At 47.5% G+C, this 24,572-nt stretch overlaps 1 pseudogene across 1 annotated transcript; it reads left to right on the top strand.

The window, feature by feature from the left end:
* Positions 1–575: 575 nt before the first annotated feature.
* Positions 576–22,856, top strand: LOC307050853 (large ribosomal subunit protein eL15-like; annotated as a pseudogene). Its single transcript has 2 exons — positions 576–650; positions 22,298–22,856. The product of its transcript is annotated as a large ribosomal subunit protein eL15-like (transcript).
* The last annotated feature ends 1,716 nt before the right edge of the window (positions 22,857–24,572 follow it).

Genomic DNA, 24,572 nt, shown 5'->3' with positions numbered 1-24,572 from the left:
TATCAACTTGGTTTCTGTTTCCGGATCACATCCTGCTGGGACGATGGAAACTCCCCCTTTCTTTTCCCTGAGGTTGTGGCTTCTATCACCCAAGTTCCAGGGGGCTGACATTCCCCCAAGGAGCCAGGTGGTGCGTAGCATCTGGCCAAACTGTCATCTGCTCACATCAGCACCCCCTAGAATGTTCAGCATCTCGTCTTCGCCTTTGCCCTTGGTCCACACAGGTAGGGCGGTGAGATCCTTTGTTCCCCTTCATGTGCCCCGGCGTCCTGGGGGCTGTGTTACTTCCACAGCACTCAAGGTCACAGAGGCAAGTTGTTCCTTCTGCTTCGTGCTAGATGAGCATGACAAAGGCCCAGGGTTGACCCACTGCACGGACCGCTGTTCTGCTCCCAAGGGCTCTGCCTGGGAAGCAGGGGGCAGGATGTCACCCAGCTTTCTGAGACCTGCCGGGGCCTGATAATCTCATAACTTGTCCTCTATAAAATCAGAGTTTCCTCTGGCTGGTGGCAGAAGGAGAAGCCACAGAGTTTCAGAACACAAAGAGGGGGCCATGTACGCTGTTGGTTTTGAAGATGAAGGAGCTGAGAGACCCCTCAGTGCCCGGCTGCAAGGACCTGGATCCAGCCAACGACCTGAAGGAACTTGGGGTGGATCCTTTCCAGAGGCCCCAAGAAGAGCCTGCCTGAACAACACCTAGATCTCAGCTTGGAGACCTTGAGCAGAGTGCCCAGGGGGACCACGGGACACTTGCCCTCTGCAGGGCTGGGAGTCTGTGAATGGCGGTTGTACGAAGCCCCTAAGCCTGTGATGACCTGTGACACAGCAACAGAAAATGAATATGGGGGCAAAAGTCACCGTGCCTGACGCTGAGAAGGCACTTAGCAAATTCCATGTGATTTCCTCTCCTTTTTGCTCCTTGATGTTTTGTAGATAGACTGTGCAGCAACAGGGCTCAGTAAAAGATTCTTCAAATGCATTTCTCAGCCTTTCTCACCACTTGGATGAGGCCGTATCATTAACCTAGGCCCATGGACCAGAAGTGGCAGTGATGGGTGCCCTTTCTGAGCTGAGGCGATTAAAATTGGGTGCTTTGTCACCTCTTTCTCCTACTTTGCTGGGGAGCACGTGCTCCAGAAGGTGCAGCTCCCAGACCCCCAGCTCCATCCACCAGACCCTGAGTGTCTGCATGGAGTCGAGGGCCTGTCCACCTGTGTCACTTGTGCTTTGCATTTGTCATGCTGGCAGCGAGTCTTGCCCTGGTTAACACACATGCGGTCGCCCTGTGAACACTGCTGTTAAAGCTTACAAAACAAAGGAGAAGGAATGCTTCATATCAGAAGTTCCTTTAAATAGCAGCCTCTCCACTGTAGTTAAGTTTTTCTTTATAGGTCACTGTGATTGATAAGGAAGAGCAGGGTGGCCAGAGGAAAGGGTTTGGAAGCATTGCCAAGAGAAAATCAAACAATGAAGAGAGAGCCATCTCTAAAATAAGTCAGTGGGAAAATATTCGTTCTCTAAAGTCTATCCACAGATGTTTTCCTAGAGCCTTGGGCTTCTTCTAAAGAGTCAAGCCCATATCTGAAAGCGTCAGCATCTCTGGCCCATCATCACTGTCTGACGGCCTGATCTCTGGCATCAGTATTGACCTCACCCTGCGAACATGTTGTTTCCACCTTCTCCCTACAGGTTTCTCTGGCTGCAGCTCCCTCTGGGCCCCTGTGAGCTCCACACAGACAGCGACCTTCTAGGAGATCAACAGGCCAATTCACTCCCTGTCTGAAAGTCTTAGGAAACAGCCAAACCCCACAGCACGTAAGAATCTGTGCTGCTCCTGCCGTGACCGCTTCCCCCTTCATCTCAGGACACAGCTCTCTCTCACTTACCATCCCTGAATCCTGCTGGTCTTTTTCCTGTTCCCCAAACAGACCTCAGGGTGTGCGTGCGGTTCCCTCTGCCTGGGGGTTGGGGCCTAATGCCTACTGCCTAAACCCTCCCTTAGGCGCTTGAAATGGTCCCACTCCTGAGAGGCCATCCTCACTGTGGTACGTCCACCGGGAGACACACTGTCTGTTTCAGCCTCTGATCTGTTTCTTTCTAGTCACTCTGACAATTCAGATTACTTTGCTTGGTTACATGTTTTGTTCTTCCTCCATCAGAATGTAAGCTCCATGGGAGGTTCAGAACCTGAAGGTCTGAGGTTTTACCCTCCTCACTAGCTAACTGGCTAGCCTGCCCCAGCTGAGTGGATGCTGGCAGAAGACACGAGACTCCTGGGTCAGAGGCAGAGATGCAGCAGCTCAGGCAGCAGCATCAGCTTCAGGCTTGTCCCTCAGCTCCCCTCGTCCGTCAGGTTCAGGTGGACGCTGCACAGGCAGGGCTGGCGTCACAGCTTAGGAACCCTGTACTTAAGGAATCCCAATCATTTACCACGGGCTGCAAGCACACCTGACCTTGGCCTTGGAGAGAGTCATCTTTATTATACGGGATAGTACAAACCGCCCTTTTCTCTCAAGGGAGGTGCTATCTCTATTTTCCGAGCTGTCTGCAACACAAACGTCCTTGAGAAGACATTGCCTCTGCTGGCAGGGGTACAGAGATGTAAGAGACCGCGGAGTGCCGTCTCCCTGCAGAGGGCAGAGCTCACGGAAACGCTGGTCGCTGCTCTGGCCCGTCAAACCAGGGGCCACTCTCAGCTGTCAGCCACAGAAGTGAAGCCACTGGGGCTGCATCAGCCCAGCGGAACTGGTGCCATTTTCAGTAACACTGAAGAGTCATACAGGCTAGCGGCAGTCCTATGAAAAAGCACCTTCTTTATTGCTTTCCAGCATCTTGGAATTCCATTCTGGAATTTGTCTTGGCTTGCTCCTGCCTGGAGAATGAGATAAAGTACTGTTTAAATCTGACATAGGCATAATGGCACAGAGTTGTCTCCGGGAGATGCTCGAGTATTCCGGTAGAAAATCATGATTTTGGGCTTCCCTGGTGGCGCAGTGGTTGAGAGTCTGCCTGCCGATGCAGGGGATACGGGTTCGTGCCCTGGTCCGGGAAGATCCCACATGCCGCGGAGTGGCTAGGCCCGTGAGCCATGGCCGCTGAGCCTGCGCATCCGGAGCCTGTGCTCCGCAATGGGAGAGGCCTCAACAGTGAGAGGCCCGCGTACCGCAAAAAAAAAAAAAAAAAAAAAAGAAAATCATGATTTTAAAGATGACTTTTGTTTAGGAAACTCCAAGATTAAGACAGACACTGTATAAGAAGGGAGGGTGAGCGTCCACAAAAGGAAATAACTGGGTGAGTGTTTGCGGCGGGAAGTGGCTACAAGTAGAAATGGTGTTTATCTCTGCTGTCTGTAAACATTCAGAACCTGGGGTATCTTCCTGGGGAGGTCATTGGGCACGAGACCAGAGGCTGACTGCGGAACTCTTCCGGACGCCACAAGTCCTACACCTAATCAATCACGAAGGCTGGTCTCATGTTCCCTCCTGTCCCATCCCCGTGGCCCCTACTCAATTCAGACCATCTCAGACCACCACTGCATCATTTCTTCAGCCTTCTGGTAGGTTTCCCTGCATCCAATCCACACCTCTGCCTTGGAGAGCTTTCTAAAATGCAATTCTGATCTTGTCATTCCCTGTCTTAAAACTTTTCAGTGATCTCCTCTTGCCGTAAGGATAAAGCGCTAACTGAGGGCTTCCCTGGTGGCGCAGTGGTTGAGAGTCCGCCTGCCGATGCAGGGGACACGGGTTCGTGCCCCGGTCCGGGAAGATCCCACATGCCGTGGAGCGGCTGGGCCCGTGAGCCATGCCGCTGAGCCTGCGCGTCCGGAGCCTGTGCTCCGCAATGGGAGAGTCCACAACAGTGAGAGGCCCGCGTACCGCAAAAAAAAAAAAAAAAAAGCTCTAACTGAAAAGGGCTCATGAGACCCTCTCCCCCCCCACACCTCGTTCGGACTGTCTCGCCCCCTCATCCTCTTTGTTTCAGCCACAGTACAAGTGTTCCCTTGGGCAAGAATGCCTTCTCTGCCATTCTTGGGAAATTTATGTTTTTCAGAATCCCAAGAAAAATCAGTGGAGGAATCAGGAAATGATCATCTTACAAGAATTAAGGCTTAACCATCAACATAGGAATGTTACCAGTTTGGAAGCATCCACTACTACCAAGTGGAAAGTGAGAGCAGGAAACGCTGGCATGTAGAATCCAGAGTCAGAGTCCCGTCGCTGGGGACCAGGACAAGAGCAAGCAGGGGAGACGTGGTGGAAATAGCTCGGTCTTGCTGGCAGCTGTGACCACATGGAAAGTGTGCTTATGGCTCTATCTCCTAACAGTTGATTAATTCTTACAAATTAAAAAAATTAATTACTTTATATATATAGTATACCTAACACGAATCTCACGAGTAGCTTTCCGAGAAATAACGAGGCAAAATAACAGATGTCCCTGACATGCCTCCCCATCCTTCGTGTCTGGTTAAGGTCTGTTCCTCCAGGAAGTCACCTTGACCTTTAAATCTGGGTTCCTTGTCCCTCCAGCGTGTTCCTTACTGCTCTCGTAGTATTTACATCAAGTGGAGGATGATTACTTGGTAGTCCCCAGAAGAACCACGCCTCCTGCTTTGCATAACCTTACGTGGCCCCTCCGACACTGACTGTGGGCGTGGTCGTGTGACTTGCTTTGGCTGTCGGGACAGGAGTCAGAGTGATACAGGCAAATAATTGAAATAATTGATAGGACCTCTATCCTGGAGCTTTGTTTCCTCGGAACACTCCTTCTTGGAAGGCAGTCACCACAGCCTCAAGTAGCCCAGGCTAGTCAACTAAATGACGCGAGACCCTGGGGGATGACGGGCCATCTTGGACCTTCCAGCCCCGCACTCCAGCCCACCCCCAGGCTCCCAGCTGAAGGCAGCTGCTCCATAATGTGCAGCAGAAGAGCTACCCATCTGAGCCCCGTCCATCCAGAGACTAGTGAGAAACAAAACGCATCTTTTTTTTTTAAAGCCTCTGAGTTTTAGGATGATATTTGACACAGCAATAGATAATCCAAACACACTGTGTTGTCATTACCTGTTACTTCTCTCTTTGCAGATAAACTATAAGTTCTAGGAGGATAAGTTCAGGCCTGCCTTGTTTTAAGTAGAGGCTCATTATATACTATTGGAAGGACTGTTCCCTAGCCTCAGGTTAGTTCAGACCCAGCAGCATTGCCAACCCAAGCTCAGCTGCATCAAACAGGGTGTGTAAGCATTTTGTTTCTACTTGCACCAAAGTCATTAAAGAGTGCAATCTATGACTTTCTGTATCTCGTGCTGAAACTAAGTTATGACATCAAGTGAAAAGCAGGATTACTTTAGGACATTGCTACTTTGTTTGCTGTTCTTTGGAAGCAAGTTTAGACTGACAACTCTTCTTAGAACCTTGCTTGGAAAACACCTCCACTTCCAAACATCCAGAAGATCTGGGGGGAGGAGAATGGAAGGTGGTGAAAGGAGAAAAAAATAGTTTGGACTGAATCCAGGCTAAAGTTTTTAATCAAGTCAGCCTCTGACTCAGCACTGGTGTGAGGCAATCACTGCTTCTTCTGAGCTCCTGGGAGGTTTTTATCTTGACCATCTGGCAATTAATCACGGCACACCCTGTGATCTCTTCCTTTGTCTTCTTTGCATTGGGTCCTGCCATTTCATTTTTCACAGGTTTGTGCCCGGCCTCTTTACTGAGTTCCCACAGAGTCCAGCACATTGTAAGCACTCAGTAAATAGGTCCCAGGGGATGGTTTTGCTCCAAGCAACCCTACCAAAAACCGGATGGGAAGGACTTTGAACAGCCCAAGGTAAGATTGCAAAGATCCACCAGGGCTGGAGTGCACCGGTGTTCAGAGGGTGGGGGGAGGGAGTGTCAGCCTGGCACTGGGAGAATTGTACCTGATTTGTATCTTGGTCTTTGGAGACATCCGACCCCAAACCCGAGGCTTTCTCAGCCTTAGGCTGAGGGATGGATGATTCATTGTCTCTCTCTGCCTCTGTGTCTCTTTCTGTCTCTTTTTCTCTTATCTGTGAATCTATGAATCATTTTCTATGCCTTCACGGAGGTTACAAAAAAATGAGGATTTCAGTCAAACAGAGTCTGTCCTGCCGGCTAGAGATACCAACCTGGGTAATAGGGTCTCAGGGCAGCAGGAGTCTCTTTCCAAGGATGTCTTCAAAGAAGAGAGAACTTCTCTGCTGGCTGGCAGGATGCCTGTCTGCATCCAGTTATTGATTCCTCACTATCTGATGATGCCACGTGTCTCAGAAACAGACCTGGACCCACATTATTCTGAGAAGCAGCAGCAAAAGCAACGTCTCTCCCCCAATACACAGTCTTTCTTTAAAAGTGACCAACACATCCATGATTCTAAGGGAAACTCAGTAAATGAACCTGGCTGGGGCTATTCTGGCTTTAACCCAAAGCCCTCTCACGCTATGGAACTTCCTAGAAGCTGGGGAGGTCTCAGAGCCTTGTGTTGACCATCAGCAGCCCCGCCCTTTCCACTCCCTGCCTGATGCTCTGAGCCCATTTCTCCCAGGCCACATTCTAAGTTCTCTAAGATGGACCACAAGACCCTGTCCCCTAGTGATCACATGCTATATAACCCCCTCCCCCAAGTACAGGATGAATAGGATGGCTGGCCTCTTCCTGGATAAAGTTACATCCTATTGGCAAAGCGATGGGATGATTTGGTCACGTTCTATATATCACATATTATGTGCCCTTCATAGCTGACTGAAGGGAGATTTGAAGGGAGAGCCATTCTGCTGTCTCTGAGCATCCCTGTTGGGGGTGGTCAGAGGCTAGGACCCAAGGTGGGCCTCTAGAAGCTGAAGGTGACCCTCAGTGACAGTCAACAAGAAAACGGGACCTCATTCCTTAAAAAACCATATGATCCAGCAATCCCACTCCTGGGCATATATCTGGAGAAAACTATTATTCAAAAAGATACATGCACCAATGTTCATATGTTCATATGCACCAATGTTCATAGCAGCACTATTTATAACAGCCAAGACATGGAAACAACCTAAATGTTCATCAACAGAGGAATGGTTAAAGAAGATGTGGTACATATATATTATACAATGGAATACTACTCAGCCATAAAAAAGAACAAAACAGTGCCATTTGCAGCAACATGAATAGACCTGGAGATGATCACACTAAGTGAGCCAGACAGAGAAAGACAAATATCATATGATATCACTTATAGGTGGAACCTAAAAAAATGATACAAATGAATTTATTTACAAAACAGAAACAGACTCAGACATAGAAAATGAACTTATGGTTACCAAGGAGGCAAACGTGTTAACATACACACACTACTATATATAAAATAGATAACCAACAAGGATCTACTGTATAGCACAGGGAACTCTGCTCAAGATCTTGTAATAACCTACAAAGGGAAAAGAATCTGAAAAGGAATATATGTGTATAATTGAATCACTTCGCTGTACATTTGAAACTAACACACATTGTAAATCAACTATACTTCAATAAAAACCAACCAACAAATAAATAAATAGAAAGAAAACGGGACCTCGTCCTACCCCTGCAAGGAACTGGATTCTGCTGACAACCAGTGACCCCGGAGGGGGCCCTGATACCTGGATGAGATCGGAGCTCCTGTGGACACCTTGATTTCAGCCTCGGGACACCGTGAGCCGAGGCCCCCGCTTTTCCGGGGCCGGACTCCTGACCCACAGACCCTGTCAGATGAAAACTATGTGTTGTTCTAACCACTGTCTGTGTGAGTTGTTACCCAGCACAGAGGATGAGTCTAACTCTCTCCCCTCACGGCAGCCCTCAGCCTGCTTGGTCACACAGCGGCCCTCGACCAGTGATGGGTAACTGAGCAGTGTTTTTGCCCCGGGATACCTGCTTTTGAACCGGAAACACCTTCAGTCTCCTCCATTTGGCACCATCACCCCTTTTGCCAGACCCCAAATGTTTGGTGGGCACCAGGCTATGCCAGGAGTTCTCACACCGCGAGGCCCCTGGAGCCTCACAGCCATCCTGCCCTTGGGGCCTGGGGGACACTGCACCCCCAGAGACAATCCCTTCCTGCACTCTTAACACCCAGACAGAAGGGAACACAGAGACTGGAGCCCAGGTTTTCCCAACTCCGAATTCCGTGCTGCTTCCGCTCTGCACACTGTGGAACTGCAGACGATTTCTGAAGGCTTGAGGAGGGATGTTGGAAAGGGGTGGTTTTCCAAAATTACAAAGTAGACCACCGTGCTAGGACCCCAGGCAGAGGGACCTTGCCGGAGGGAAGAGGCGGGGGAGGGCCGAGGGCCCGAAGCATGGTTTCTGCTTCTCCGTGGTCCTTATCTGGCCGCAGTCCTCCCCAGAACATCACACATCGTCCAGGAAATTTGCTTTCACTTCGGGAGTGGCTCTGAGGCTCCCTGAGAATCCTCTGGCCTCTGCTTCCCTTCCCGTGATGCCACCTTTAAGTGTGACGCCCGCAACCGTCCTGCCTCAGCAGGTGGCAGTGATCTCCCTGTTCCTGGAAGGCAACAAGCCCAGACAGGAGAACAGGGGGGGAGAAAGCGGGGTACTTCCTAGTAACCTCTTCCTTCACCACTGATCCCTTCAAAAAGCAAGTAAAGGAAAGAGGAGAAAAGGGAACAACATGGGTGGAGTGGGGTAGAAAAAAGGGTTTCTGCCCTAAGCGCCCATAGGGACAGGTTTTAGGCGGGTGAGAAAGGAACTTACCAGTAAGTGACAAGTTCCAAACGCCAGTCAGCATTATGTCTCCAGTATCCACCAATCACTGCCCGTGTGGGCAAACCGTGTTCTTTTTATTTATTTATTTATTTATTTTAGTGATAAGAAGAAATAACATGCAAGTGGTCATAGTTCAGAATCTGTGGATCCTTCCTGAAAAATGCCGAAAACAAGTTAATGAAGCTTTAATTCCTGGAGAGATTAGCCTCTGGTGCTGGCTCGGCCACTATCTCTCCTTAACACGGCTTGTCTCTGCTGATAACGTGGGTGAATCTCCTGTGGGGTGAGGGGTTCATTTGTGCTTTTCTCATTGCCTTTTTCTCAGGTGTTTGTTTTGTCTCCCCCAAAGCTGGAACAGGAAATTGTCTTTTGTTTCCAGCAGTCTTTCTGTCTGTCGTTGCCATAGAAATATTCCTGGATATCACAACATGGTCCACAGGACGCCCCAGTGCCAGCCCAGCGTCCTTGCTTCTTTCCGATGCCCAAAGGGTCCTGAATTATGAAGATGCCTGCTCTCTTCTGCTCTGCTCGTACATGGCTTTTCCCTCCAACATTTTAGTATGAAAATCTTCAAGCCTACAGCAATGTAGTAAGGATTTTTAACGGACACCTACCACGTAGATTCTACAGTTAACCTTTTCCTGTACTTGCTTCATGCCCTATCTGTCCAACTCCGTTATCCACCCAGCAAGCTTCCTTGTTTTAAATAAGGCAGTGCCAAGTAGATTACAGTCATCAGTACACCATCCCCTAAATATTTCAGCATGCATGTTATTAATGAGGGTTCAATGTCTGTTTGTAGTTTTGCCTTTGGATGTAAAATTTGCATGTGATGAAATGTGCACATCTTCCATGTCATTGGCTGTGTTCTGGGGATGTGCGTACACTCTTGTAACCTAAGCCCCTAGCAAGATAGAGAGCTGTACCTCCCCCGCCATGGGGACGTTGCCCTGTGCCCCTTCCCAGTCCCTACTCAGCCCCCAGAAGAGCTTCTTTTCTGATTTTACACCACAGTGTTTTCTCTTCTAGAAATCTACGTAAGTGAAACAATACGTTCACGTAAAGCTTCTCAGCACAATGACTGTAAGCTCCATCTATGTTTTTCCTTTCTTTTGATCACTGAGTTGTATTCTCTTCCATGAATATGCTTCAGCTTGTTTATCCATTCTTCTGGTGTTTCCAGGTTGGAGCTACTATTTACACGTATTGAAGGGAAGACCAAGTTGAAATCACAAAAAATTAAAACCAACAGCAATAAAAATTAAACGAAAAATACCCGACACACACATTCATGAAGTCTTATCTTTGCGCTAGAATTTCATTACTTTTTCTTACATACAGTTCCTAACAGTATATATTTGTTAACACAATTTGTACACTAGAGAGTCTATTTGGATAAACAGACTAGGATTACAGGCCATGAGCACGTTATTTAGTTACATAAAAATGGGTACAAAATGGTAGAAACCAATTTGTTTTTCCTAAGCCAGGCTGGCATTTTAAAAAATACAGCTCAGGACAAAGGGAAATGATCATCAATTTCTAATTATTGAAGTCCAAATGGACTCTAAAGGTATAGAGTACTATTCTCTAGTCTAGAAACATTATTCTAGGGTACAGTTTTATAGCTATTGGTCCTTCTATGTGTTGAACAACATTTTTCCAAGTAAGAGGTGGTGTAGTGTCTTAGAAAGAGTGTCACATGGGAGGAGTCTAGGCTGAACCCCAGCTCTGTGGTCTGGAGACACCACTTACCATCTCTGGGCCTCAGGCATCCTCTTAAAATGAAGAGATCAGAATGGATTATCTTGAGGGTTCTTTCCAGATATATATACATGCTGATTTTATCGTATTTTTAGGTGCTTTTTGTCAAGGTCTGTTGATTTTAAGGAACCAAAAACCTACAAGAAATTGTACATTGGAATATAACTCAGCCATAAAAAGGAATGAAATTGAGTTATTTGTAGTGTGGTGGATAGACCTAGAGTCTGTCATACAGAGTGAAGTAAGTCAGAAAGAGAAAAGCAAATACTGTATGCTAACACATATATATGGAATCTTAAAAAAAAAAAAAAAGGTCCTGAAGAACCTAGGGGCAGGACAGGAATAAAGACACAGATGTAGAGAATGGACCTGAGGACACAGGGAGGGGGAAGGGTAAGCTGGGACAAAGTGAGAGAGTGGCATGGACATATATACACTACCAAATGTAAAATAGATAGCTAGTGGGAAGCAGCCACATAGCACAGGGAGATCAGCTCGGTGCTTTGTGACCACCTAGAGAGGTGGGATAGGGAGGGTGGGAGGGAGACGCAAGAGGGAGGAGATATGGGGATATATGTGTACGTATAGCTGATTCACTTTGTTATACAGCAGAAACTAACACACCATTGTAAAGCAATTATACTCCAATAAATATGTTAAAAAATTATTTAAGAACAAAGAGGGGAATTACCATGACATTGTAAATCAACTATACTTTAATAAAATAAAATTTTAAAAAAAGAATAAAGGGGGGATTTATTGTAAGGCCAAAGAGACAGCCTCACAGCCCTCCAAAGGCCGGCCGTCTGGTCCCCTGGGTCTTCCCAGGATGATCTGGATCCCGGTGGGTTGGGACCCAGGACTCTGTTCCCAGGCGTTTCCCACAGCATCTGTGGTCCATGGACACAGGTCCCCTTCCTTCTGGATGCAGACCTGCCTTCTCTCCATCCTGTGCTCACACCACCTGTCACCACCACTCTCTGCTTCAAGTCCCACTGCCAAATTTTATTGTTCCACAAGTGCTTATTTGAATAAGGAAACCAAATTCATTAATTTCCCGTGTATAATTGCTGTTGCCCTTGGAAACTGTTATTCCTTTGTGGGGATGTGACTTGGACGTCCTTTCAGGAGCTAGAGTGGATTTAGAGGAGCCCCACTGGGATCTTGCCAGTTGGGACTGTTTGGAGCGCTTAATAAGAAAAGGTCAATGAAACATGTGAGGTGTGGCTTAGAGAATCAATAAAGAGTAGCTGTTCTGATGATTGCAAAAAGGATCACTGTTCACAATTCACAGTATCATCTTCAGAGCCCCTGTTTTAGAGAGGAGGGGGAGTTTTGTTAGTTGGACTGGTTTGGTTTTTGATGTTTTTGAATAGAGTAGAGAGCAAACGCAGTCAGTCTAGGCTAAATAAAGCTTAATTTAGCAAATATTTTCACAGCTTGGTGCCATGTTTATTTGGAAAGATGTGGGTTAATCCCATGAGCTTTGGCGACAAGGGTTTCCAGAGTTCAAGCTCACCTGGCTTCCACAGGGCCCTGGAGTTTGTACTTGAGTCTTTTCTAGGAGCCTAAGATGCCACCAGGTAATGGGGGAAACATCAGCTTTCTTCTCCCGGGCTGGGGAGCTGGGACAAAGAACTTGTCCTGGGGAGCTGGTGACAGACAGCCCCCCCTTGGGCTGAGGCTTCCCGGGGCCTACTCTGTTGTCCCATCAGACTTCATTTACAAAATACACATTCAAAACTAAAATTTAATAATCAAATTCATTATATAAAGGGCATTAAACCCCAAATGTCAGGCCCTTCTGAGCACAGGGCCCTGGACATCTGTACTGGTGGCTAGCCCATGAGCCAGCCCTATCACTTAGGGACACTTGACAAGAGTGGGGGGACCCCAGCACTCACCACCGCATCTGCCCCCCCCTCGGCTTGGCCCATTCCCTACCAGGCCTCTAGAAGGGTCTGGATTGCAAGCACTGGTTTCAGCCTCTACCAGGCAGGGACAGTCTCACACCTTGCACTCTTCAGAGTCTGGCCAGGCACTGGCATGTGTCTCCCAGGCTTGCGACAGTGTTTGCTGTATTTACTTGGCTCCTACACACGGGGCTCCAGCTTGTCCTGTCTCTCTGGTCCCCTGGTAGGTGGACACCTTCTCCTTCCTGGATCCGCCTACCTGGGCCACTTCTCAGGAGTTAGCATGAGAAGCCCCCAGGCAAACCGTCCTGCATGCTCAGAGCTTTAGTCAGTGTGTTTTCCTGAAAAAGGGAGATTAGGGGATATCTAGCAGTTTTAGGGGGAGCCTGGTAAAGAGGGCTTCCACTGTAGTGGCAGATCCGTAAAAGAAGTAGTGAAAAAGGAGAGTGCAGAAGGAGGGTTTCTGGTCCAGCGTGCAGGCAAACAGTCGACACACAGCTGGAGATTCCTTTCCTGCCAAGTCGCCCAAGCTGCACATCAGGCTATTATGAAACCATTTCCATGAAGCAAGTTTTCCAGTGAGACAGGGTTGTTGATGATCCCAGGAAAACCACTCTCCTTGGTGACATAGCCTTGGTGACCCCCGGCTGTGACCAGCATACTTCCGCGTGCCCCTCCCATCCCTGGACTTAGATCCCACCTCCTCACTTTGCTCTTTGGAAGGAAACCCATTGGGACGGGACAGAATTTTCTGGAGTGACGCTAGTATAGTTTTCTTATCCAGCATCTTTCCTGGTCAAAGCTGGGTGGAGAGGCAGCCCGGGATTATCTTGGTTTTGGTTTGAACCTGAGTATGTTCTTTTTTTTTTTTTTTTTTTAATAAATCTATTTATTTATTTTTGCCTGCATTGGGTCTTTGTTGCTGTGCACGGGCTTTCTCTAGTTGTGGCGAGCGGGGGCTACTCTTCATTGCGGTGCATGGGCTTCTCATTGTGGTGGCTTCTCTTGTTGCGGAGCACGGGCTCTAGGCACGCAGCTTCAGTATTTGTGGCACGTGGGCTCAGTAGTTATGGCATGTGGGCTCTAGAGCACGGGCTTCAGTAGTTGTGGCTCTTGGGCTCAGTAGTTGTGGTTCACAGGCTCTAGCGTGCAGGCTCATTAGTTGTGGTGCACAAGCTTAGTTGCTCCGCGGCCTGTGGGATCTTCCCGGACCAGGGCTCAAACCCGTGTCCCCTGCGTTGGCAGGCGGATTCTTAACCACTGCATCCCCAGGGAAACCCTGAACCTGAGTATGTCCTGAACCTCCACAGGTCCACTTCCTCATCCCACGTGCAAAGGACCCCAGCGGTATTCCAGTCTGGACACGCAAGCCCCGTGCTCCCAGCCCCACCCTCACCTACCTGTCAGCCCCTCTCCACTGCCTCAGCAGGGCCCTCCTCATCCTCCAGACACACAGCAAGAAAGTAAATCTCATTTCTTAGGAGAGGATAAATCTTCTTCCAGGAGTTACTGCCTGACAGAGTCTGACGCATGCTTCAGGATAGGCTGCCTTCTCTTAGAAGGATGTTCTCCCTGAGGCCCCTGCCTTGTTGCCTCCAGTACCCAATCCTCATGAAATCCTGTTAGCTTCACCTCCGAAGTAGTGGGGATTTGACTGCGCTCCCTCTACCCGCTCCCCATGACTCCCCCTCACTTCCAGCCCTCCTCACCGCTCCTCTGGACCATTGCCAAGGCTCTTAGCTGGGTTTTTTGCCTCTAGACTCTTCTCTCCCCACCCCTTTCTTTAAGAGACTCCAGATGCAAATTCCATCATGTTACTTTCCTGTTCGAAATCCTTTACAACAAATCGGAAAGTGCACAGGATAAAGCCTAAGTTCCTTGACCTGGCACACGGGGCCCTCTAAGATCTGGCCTTGCTTTACCTTTGCAATCTTCCGTCCTGTCATCTGAAGCACAAATCACCGGTCTCAAATGGTCCAGATAGTCAGTTTCACTCGTCCTCCGAGATGGTTTCCAGCCTGCATTTTCTGAGAAGCCTCCCTCACTGTACCCGTCTGCCCTCAGCCAGGACTGTACCCAGCTGCCCTCAGCCAGGACTGTGCTCTGCTGTGGGTCTCTCATAGCACTGAGCACAGTCACTGTGACCATCTGTCTTCTTCTAATAAATGGTGAATACCTCCTGTGTCCAGGGCACATTGTGGAAATATTCAGATTAAAGCACTTACTTATTCAGAAATATGCATGGAAATGTTGACTGGGACACCGTCAGACATTTGAAGACAACCCCAAAATATATATTTCTTAATTTGGCAAGTGGTTTATTTTGAGACAGCTATAAGTCAACATTTTTGTTTTTAAAGGCTTATATATTGTAAACTAACTATACTTCAAAAAAAAAAAAAAAAAGAGCTTGTATATAAAAAAGGCCCAAAGACTGTTTTTAAAAGAGATGCACCCCAGGGCTTCCCTGGTGGCACAGTGGTTGAGAGTCCGCCTGCCAAGGCAGGGGACGCAGGTTCGTGCCCCGGTCTGGGAAGATCCCACATGCCGCGGAGCAGCTGGGTCCATGAGCCATGGCCGCTGGGCCTGCACGTCCAGAGCCTGTGCTCCACAACGGGAGAGGCCACAACAGTGAGAGGCCCACGTACTGCAAAAAAAAAAAAAAAAAAAAAAGAGAGATGCACCCCAGTCTCCCTCACAGCCTCAGGTACGTGACCGCTGAAGCAACACAGTGTTGTGAAGTCTTTCACCTTCTCTAAGGATGCCCAGAAAATTATCTTAGATGGATAGATGCAAGAAAAAATGGACAAGTCAAAGTGGAGTATGATCTTTCAGCTTCCTTAGCAATATGGGGGAAGGAAGGCTGGGGACCCCCGCCAAGGGTCAGAAATAGAAACGTCTTTCTGTGCTAAAACCACGAAAGCTGCAGCAAACGCAGAGGCAACATTCATTTGCCTGGGAAGCCTTAGTGACTGTCAACCTTCCAAGGAGGATGACACTGTAGGAGTCAGTAGAATTACGTCATATTCCTAGAATAGGGCAGCAAAAGTCCCTCTGTTGAGCAAAAGTCACCATGCTGAGCTGAAGGAGCCTGCTGGCCCAGGACAGAATGTTCCAGCACAGGGATAGCTATGTCGGAGCACAGGTTGTGAAAGAGGAGAGTGTCTTCTATGGGGAACGGCTCACTGTTACCTACAACACTAGATAAAAGGCTACCATGAAGCCGCCTTATTGAGTCTGGGGTTCCACACCCCCAGCTGTCATGGATGCCACGAGTCTGAGGAATTTCCCTGTGAATGAACCAGGAAAGTCCAAGGCTGATGGAGACAAGGCAGGCTGCCCTGGACAGAAGCCTGGCTCCTGCCCCGCAGAGGACACACCAGCTGTTGTCACCTCACCCCCGCCTTGGAGGCATTGGCATGCTTCACTGGGCCTATTTGAGGGAGGTGACTTGAGCCCGGGTGTCACGAGGTTCTTGATGGATAGTTTGCCCTCACTGCTTCCTCGTGCAGCTTCAGCCTGAGCAGTCAGGCCACAGCCGCTGCTGAGGTTTCCCCGGAAAGCATCCTCCTTTCCCTCTGCCATCCCTTCGGGCTCCTGCCCCCTCTGGTTTTGACTGTGTTTCACGAACACGGGCCAGCAGCTTGCCAGCATGCCAAGGTCAGAGCCTGTGGGAACTGCCCTCACCTGCGGCTGTGGGTCTGAGAATAAACGTAAGGTCCAGAGGTGGTCCTGGTTAGGGTTAGGGTAAGGGTAGGATTAGGGTTAGGGCTAGGGGTAGGGTTAGGCTTAGGGTTCGGGTTAGGGTTCGGGTTAGGCAGAGTGCTTCCTGCCATGGTGGGATGGGTCTAACCCATATGAATTTTTTGCAAATTTGCCCAAAGTTCTTATCGTGGGAAGCCCCTCAGTCCTAGGCAAGTGGGGATGATGGCTCTCCCCTTCACAGCCCCCTGGGTTTCTCCAATCATTAGGCCTTTCATGCCTTTCCTGCGCTGTTGAGCTCTCCTTCGCCTTCTGGCTTCTTTAATGGAGCGGATTGTAGGCTCTGCTTTGCAGTGAGCGTGGTTAGTTGCTGCATCTCCGGAACAAACACGTGCAGGGTCATGTGATGTCTTTAGTGTGTTATCTTTCTCCTGCCAGCCTTTTTCTCTGTAGTTTCCCTTTGGCTTATTTTAATACTTATTGTACATTGTACGTCCTTTTTTGGATGGTCTATTTGAAAGACCTGCACATTGTTAGTCCCTCTCAAATCTCTCGCAGGAAATCTTTCCTAGCTGTCCAGGCCCTTCTTTTTTTTTTTTTTTTTTTTGCGGTACGCAGGCCTCTCACTGTTGTGGCCTCTCCTGTTGCGGAGCACAGGCTCCGGACGCGCAGGCTCAGCGGCCATGGCTCACCGGCCCAGCCACTCCACCTTATTGGGCATATGGAGAAGAATCACTTTTCTTTTAGTGTTTCTTGCTACATACAGAGCTATTTTCAAAAATGCCAAGCTTGGGAATTCCCTGGTGGTCCAGTGGTTAGGACTCGGCACTTTCACTGCCAAGGGCCCAGGTCCAGTCCCTGGTCGGGGAACTACGATCCCACAAGCCACGCGGCTCTGCCATCAACACCAGCAGCAACATAAAATGCCTGAGCTTAAGAAAGATCTTAAGGGTCCATCAATGAACAAATGAATGCTAGAAAATGTTGTGTATATATATATGCAATGAAATCTTATTCAGCCATGGAAAAGAGGGAAATCCTGCCATTTGCAACATGGATGGCACTTTAGGGCATTTTGCTAAGTGAAATAAGTCAGACAGAGAAAGACAAATACCATATGGTCTCACTTACATGTGGACTCTAAACTAATAATAATAATATATGATAATAATAAACAAACAACAAGCTCACAGATACAGAGAACAGATTGGTGCTTGCCAGAGACAAGGAATGTGGGGTGCTGGGAAGCAAAATGGGTGACAGGAGGTCAAAAGGTACAAGCTTCCAGTTATAAACAAGTCCTGCGGATGCAACATACGGCACGATGACTGTAGTTAATCATGCTGTCTCGTATATTTGGAAGTTGCTAAGGCAGCAGTTCTTAAAAGCTCTCATCACAAGAACAAAAAAAGATTTGTAAACTATATGTGAAGAGAGATGGTAAGTAGATTTATTGTGGTGATGATTTCACAATACATACAAATATCAAAACATTATGTGATACACCTGAAACTAATAATGTTATATGTCAATTAGACCTCAATAAAAATAAATAAAATACAATTTAAAAATGTTTTTAAAAAGTAAGGATACTTAGTCCTCCAATTGTGCTCATATTCTGAACATGCCTGGTAATTCGTTGTGTCGTAGCAGCAAGGTGAATTGAGTCCAGCTGTTACCCCGAACTATCACTAGTGTGGTTTCCGTGCACTGATTTCTCTCTAGTTGGAAGACAGTAGCTTTTCCCGCATGGGAAATTCTAAGTACAGAACTACTGTTTAGGTTTCTTGGGTTGGGCCAAAGGAAACCAGCCCAGTTAGGCTCTGGGAACACCAGGCTGTGTCTGGATGGCCGCTAGGGTTGGTCTGGCTTTGATGAGGTGTGAGGAACATAATTCCACTGGCCACAATGTGGCTTCAAGAATGGGCCTTCCAATCGCAGTGTTACAATTCTTGGCCCCTGGCTGTTCAGATTCTCAGTCTGAGAGGTACTCTTGGGCTAATGAACTCTTCCTCTGGCACTTGTAGAACGAATCCAGGCACCGTGGGGCAAAGGAATTTGGATGTTTCTTAACTGAGTAGGATTTGGACACGGGATCAGCAAATTTAGAAAAAATCACTTAGAAAATGCGTCCTAGTGCTGGAGAGGGTGTGGAGAAAAGGGAACACTCTTGCACTGCTGGTGGGAATGTGAATTGGTACAGCCACTATGGAGAACAGTAATGGAGGTTCCTTAAAAAACTACAAATAGAACCACCATATGACCCAGCAATCCCACTACTAGGCATATACCCTGAGAAAACCATAATTCAAAAAGAGACATGTACCAAAATGTTCATTGCAGCTCTATTCACAATAGCCCGGAGCTGGAAACAACCTAAGTGTCCATCATCGGACGAATGGATAAAGAAGATGTGGCACATATATACAATGGAATATTACTCAGCCATAAAAAGAAACGAAACTGAGCTATTTGTAATGAGGTGGATAGACCTAGAGTCTGTCATACAGAGTGAAGTAAGTCAGAAAGAGAAAGACAAATACCGTATGCTAACACATATATATGGAATTAAAAAAAAAAATGTCATGAAGAACCTAGGGGTAAAACGGGAATAAAGACACAGACCTACTTGAGAATGGACTTGAGGATATGGGGAGGGGGAAGGGTAAGCTGTGACAAAGCGAAAGAGAGGCATGGACATATATACACTACCAAACGTAAGGTAGATAGATAGTGGGAAGCAGCCGCAGAGCACAGGGAGATCAGCTCGGTGCTTTGTGACTGCCTGGAGGGGTGGGATGGGGAGGGTGGGAGGGAGGGAGATGCATGAGGGAAGGGATGTGGGAACAGATGTATATGTATGATTGATTCACTTTGTTATAAAGCAGAAACTAATAAAAAAAAAAAAAAAGAAAATGGTAATAGGAAAAAAAAAAAAAAAAAGAAAGAAAATGCGTCCTAGGTCTGTTAGCTGCGATCAGCCCCCTTTTCATGTACCTTCACAGAAGTTCACTCCCTGCCTCAATCGCATTCAAATAACAAGTTCATCTTTAGATCTGAAAAAATGTGGGCTGTGGTCTCTGTGCACTGTTATCTGAATTGTCCAAGTGGCCCAAGGAAAAATGGAGGCACGTTTGACTGATTTCTCTGACTTCCCAGAAGGTTTATGATTCATTGGGAAAATGTTTCCTGCGGTTTTTAGAGCATTTTCAAGCCACAGCCATAGTGAAGAGGTCTCGGACTATGAAGACCAGCTACTAAATGACACGTTATAAACCTTGTTGCTGGGCAAATTTCTTCATGAAACCTGAAACCTCAGTTAGCTCTGGGTTCAAGCCAAGCAAAGCACTTTAGCTGATTTCACCAAAATCTCCCCCAGACCTTTGACCTTTATTAGAAACCATACTATTAGGCCTATGCCCCACTCAAAAAATGTACTTTTGTTTTCTTCCCATGAGACATTGTGGTTGTATAGAAAAACTTGGCTGAGGTATCAGGTTTATGTTCAGTTTAAGATAAATGTGCCCAAGACGATACATTCAACATGATACATGGTTTCCTTTTCTTGTGAAATTTTGGTGACCAGACCTTCCCAATTAAGCAGAGCAACTGAACCAAACCAAAATCCCTTTTGGGGTTTGGTGTTCCACTCTCCCCGTGGTTGGGACCTGCCTGTAACACAATGGGACAAACTCTTATAACCCCGCCAATACCCCCTAGATGAAAACTACTCAGTCCAAATACAGTCCATGCCTTTGTCCAATGGAGGTCCATGGGGCTCTGTGACTTCATCAGGGAAAGGAGAGAGTGCCTAGGAGGCCACCTTAACCCCATGAAAGAAAGGCCAGGAAGAGAGGCATCATGTAACATGCAGAAATCCTGGCCAGTTGTGGCAGTCAGCAATGTTCTCCCCCATTTTTACAGAGACCAGGACCCTTTTAGGAAGTGTGGACAAAGAATGTCACCTGCCATTTCAGTAAAAAAAGGGTGTTCAGGCCATCAAGCCATCAGCCATGGAAGGCCCCCTGATGGTACTCCCTGAGGGGAACTCAGGATGGAGAAAAACAAGATACTGGCCCTAGATAGCTAAGATGCTTATCCAAGGAATGATTTCAATGAGCCCAGACTCTTGCATCTCCCCATACACAGAAAAGCACTAAAATCCTTAACTTAAGATGTCTACTTTTTTATGATTAGCAGTGATGTTTTGATGTTCAACTACATTTTTTCCCCCAGCAAAATCTCCTATATAACCTGATTCCTCCCTGACCTCTTTGGAGCAGTCCCTCGGAGTGATCTGAGAGGCTGCCTTCCTGGGCTATAGTTCTCAGTAAGGTCCCCAAACAAAACATAATTCTCAACTTTTAGGTCGTGCATTTTGTTTTGTTTTGTTTTTAGTTGACAGAAGAATCAAAAATTAGATTCACTGTGGTAGGAGTGAATCATACACACATACTTTCTTGGGAGGCTGAGTGGAGGGAAAGAAGGAATTTAAACACGTTTTTGGTGGATAAATTCCCAGAATTATTCTCCCAGATATGGAGCAATGATGAGGGGCATTAGAGTAGTTGGGAGTGGGAGAAGAATTTGAGAATTTGAGAGAAGCTGTTACCCACTTTTAAGGCGAAACAGAGTCATCATAGCACAAGATGTTTGAAAGCTCTGTGCCAGATTGATTTTAATGGTACCATTTCACTACATCTTAATACTCCATCTAAACTCTCTGCACCTTCCAAATTTCTGTCTAATTCATCCCCGAGCTATGAAATTGTTACAGATTTCATCCCTGAGGGGTTAGGGAGTAACTTCCCATTGTAGAGATAAGTAAACCAATTTCTGTGGATTTTGTTGGTTTGTCTTCTGGAGAAGAGACCTCTATTCTCTTAGGTTCATACACTGAAATTTTTGCCAGCATTTGTCCTGGTTGGTATATAACATGATTTCCTTTACTTTTCCTTCTTTCTCTTAGAAACGTGGGCCTGACACCATCCTTTACTGAGGACTACTAGCAGATGAATATATTGAAAGGTGATGAGGACAAAGTAACTTGACCGCCAACCACTCAGTATAGTAAAAGGATGAGCATGTAAGATTCAGAAGGCTTAGAACTGGGTGGGATTTTCTGATCCCTGAAGTTGCAGTTTGCCACGCAGGGGCAAAGACTTGCCTTCCATAGCCCTTGGTGTAAACAGGGTATTAATTGGGCTGTGACTCCGTGTGCTGGGAGTAGATCAGAGCCCAATCCAGACCGAGGCTGCATCCCCTGCCCTTGGTGCGTGTGGACAAGTCCTGGACCAGCAGCTGTGGCCGCTCTCAGGTGACAAACAGGGTGCAGCTGGAGGGGCAGCGGGCAGCCGAGGGCCTGGGCTCTGTCCCTTGGGCCTCTTTGTCTCTTTGCTTTACTGGGATCCTGGGAATGAGGTGTGGTGGCCAAGGAGAAACCAGAGCCTCCAGATTCCTTTTTTTACAAACCTTTGTCCACTTTATTTAAAACACAAGCAGGGCATGGGCAGGCCATCCAGCCCTGGTCTCACATCACATCACACACTGATATGTGTCAGCAGCCCACCAGATTCCTGAAAAACCAGGTAACTGTAGAAAATCTGTCACGATTCCTTTCAGGGTCATCAAGATTATAATAAATATTTCTAGAGGGGACAGCCAAACACTTGTCTTTAATATAATAATTAATTTAATATATTTATAAATTTATAATTGTAACAATAAATAATATGTCATAATCATAATAAAGCATAATAATAAAATATATAATTATAGACTTATAATAAATTAAATTATAGTAATAAAACATATAATAATTATATATTTATAATCATAATAAATTAGAATACAAATAATATAAATAATTTCTAAATATAAATGTAGAAATGTATATCTTAATAAATAGGCATATGTTATATTCAGTGGGGTATGGTGTGTATATGTAAATATATACATATATTTATATTCAGTTGCTGTTGAATTTATCAGCGCCCACCTCGGCCTGCACCCCAAACAGCACAAGGAGATCAGAAAGCTGGGGGCTCCCTTTCCGTCCGGCGGCGGCTGTCCAGTGAGCCGCGATGGGCACCTGCGCGTACACCCGGGAGCTGGGGCCGAAGCAGCCGTCGGACACCATGCACTTCTGCTCAGGGGGCACCGCGGGCAGCACCCCAGCTCTCGGCGCTGCGCCGCCCCAAGCCCCGCCGGCCCGACAAGGCGCAGCTGGGCTGCGAGGCCAAGCAAGGCTACGTCATGTATCGGCTCACGTGCGGCACGGTGGCCGCAAATGCCCGGTCCCTAAGTGTGCCTGCCACCTACAGCACACATGTCCACCATGGCGTCACCTACGGCACGCCTGTCCACCATGGCGTCAACCTGCTCAGGTTCGCTCGAAGCCTCCCCTCTGCCGCGGAGGAGCCAGCTGGGCGCTGCTCTGGGGCCCGGAGGGTCCTGAAGCCTTACTGGGTTGGTGAAGATTCTACATACGGATCTTTGGAGGTCGTCCTCATTGATCCATTCCATAAAGCTAAGAGAAGAAACCCTGACACCGAGTGGATCACCACACCAGTCCACAAGCACAGGGCTGGCGCCTGCAGGCAGGGAAGGCCACGGCCTCGGCGAAGGCCACAGGGTCCTCCGCACGACCGGTGGTTCTCGCCGCGCAGCCTGGAGAAGGCGCAGTACTCTCCAGCTCCACCGCTACCGCTAACACAAGTAATGCTTATAAAATTCTTACCTAACAAACAGTTTAGGACATCCGTGTCTGCTTAAAAGTGTTTTCTAATCTGCCTGTTAAAACTAGCCGTCTGCAGATTGTTTCACTGAATGCATTGTCAAGTTCTGAAAGTGCAATAATGTTTGAAGACTTTAAGTGATGGGGTATCTTGTTTCTAATAAGGGAAATGCCTTTGTTTTTGCTTTATTAGGGAGTTGATATGTCCGTGTTTAAAATGCTGTTTGGTACAATAGGTGTAAAATTCTGGAAAAGAGGAGTGCAGAAACTAGCCATGTAGATTTGTTGGTGCATGGGATGAAACCTACAGCTTTATTGGGGTGATGCAATGCTCTGCTGGTTTACTCCAAAGTGGCTGTTTTATGGAGTTTGGCAAGGACAAACTTTCACTTGGGTTTTCCTGGGAAATGTGAAGGGTGTCGTGATCCTTTATCATGATCATATGCAGAAAAATAAAGCTGACTAGGGCCCACATTTTTAGACTTAATCTGCTATTCCATATATGCAACTGCTGCCTCCAAAAGGCGAAAAGTAAAGGAATGACACCATTTTAAAAGAGAATTGAATAAACCTGTTGCAAGATGTTTCTCTTACCAACTGAAACAAATCCTGGTTAACCTAAATTAAATTGCCTTGGCCTCGATAGTACCACTGAAGTTCACATAAAAGGTGCGAGGGCTTCCCTGGTGGCGCAGTGGTTGGGAGTCCACTTGCCGATGCAGGGGACACGGGTTTGTGCCCCGGTCCGGGAAGATCCCACATGCCACGGAGCGGCTAGGCCCGTGAGCCATGACCGCTGAGCCTGCGCGTCCAGAGCCTGTGCTCCGCAACGGGAGAGGCCACAACAGTGAGAGGCCTGCGTACCGCAAAAAAAAAAAAAAAAAAAAAAGACATCTTGCTGATGCCAGTGTTCCTAACTGTCCCTTCCTGTGGTACCCAGTACGGCAGACAGACCCTAGGGTGGCCTCCACTTACCCCACTTCCTGGTGTCCACACACTGCGTAATCCCCTCCCTGAATGTGGGTGGGACCTGTGACTTGCTCCTAATCCGTGAAATATGGGAAGAGTTTTGGGGTGTCAGTTTTGTTACATAAGCTTGCAACTTCGAACTTCCCAGCAGACTCCCTCCCTCACTGGCTTTAATGAAGCCCACGTGGCAGGGAACACAGGGCAGCCTGCAGGCGACAGCCAGCCGGGCTCTGAGGCCCCCAATCCAACAACCCGCAAGGAACCGAACCTGCCAAAACCCTCAGGAGCTTGGAAGTGGATCCTTCCCCAGCTGAGCCTCCGATGAGACCCCAGCTCCAGAAGACACCTGAGTGCAGCCCTGAGCAGAGGACCTAGCTAAGCCACACGGGGACTCCTGACCCACAGACACCGTGAGATCATATACGTATGTGTTAAGCCACTAAGTCTGGGGCAATACTTTATGCAACAAGCAATGACAAATATACCCCAGACTAGCCCTGTAGTAAGAGTTGGGATGGGATAGGACGTGACCTGCGCTCATAAAGAGTGTGAAAAGGAGGTAAAAATTAGAACTGGCTTGATGTTTCCCCTAGGAGCGTGTTCTGCAAATATTTTAGAAAGGGATACATTTGGAGGCTGATGTCAGGGAGGAAGAAATGTTCCTCTACCCTTCTAGGTTCTTCCTGCTGGTCTAAGAATTAAACGGACATGTGACAGATCAAC

Source organism: Hyperoodon ampullatus (genome assembly GCF_949752795.1).
Source record: "Hyperoodon ampullatus genome assembly, chromosome: 3".
In the NCBI taxonomy this organism is placed as follows: Eukaryota; Metazoa; Chordata; class Mammalia; order Artiodactyla; family Ziphiidae; genus Hyperoodon; species Hyperoodon ampullatus.
The sequence above is the reverse complement of the archived record's forward strand: the minus strand, read 5'-3'. Positions and strand labels throughout refer to the sequence as shown.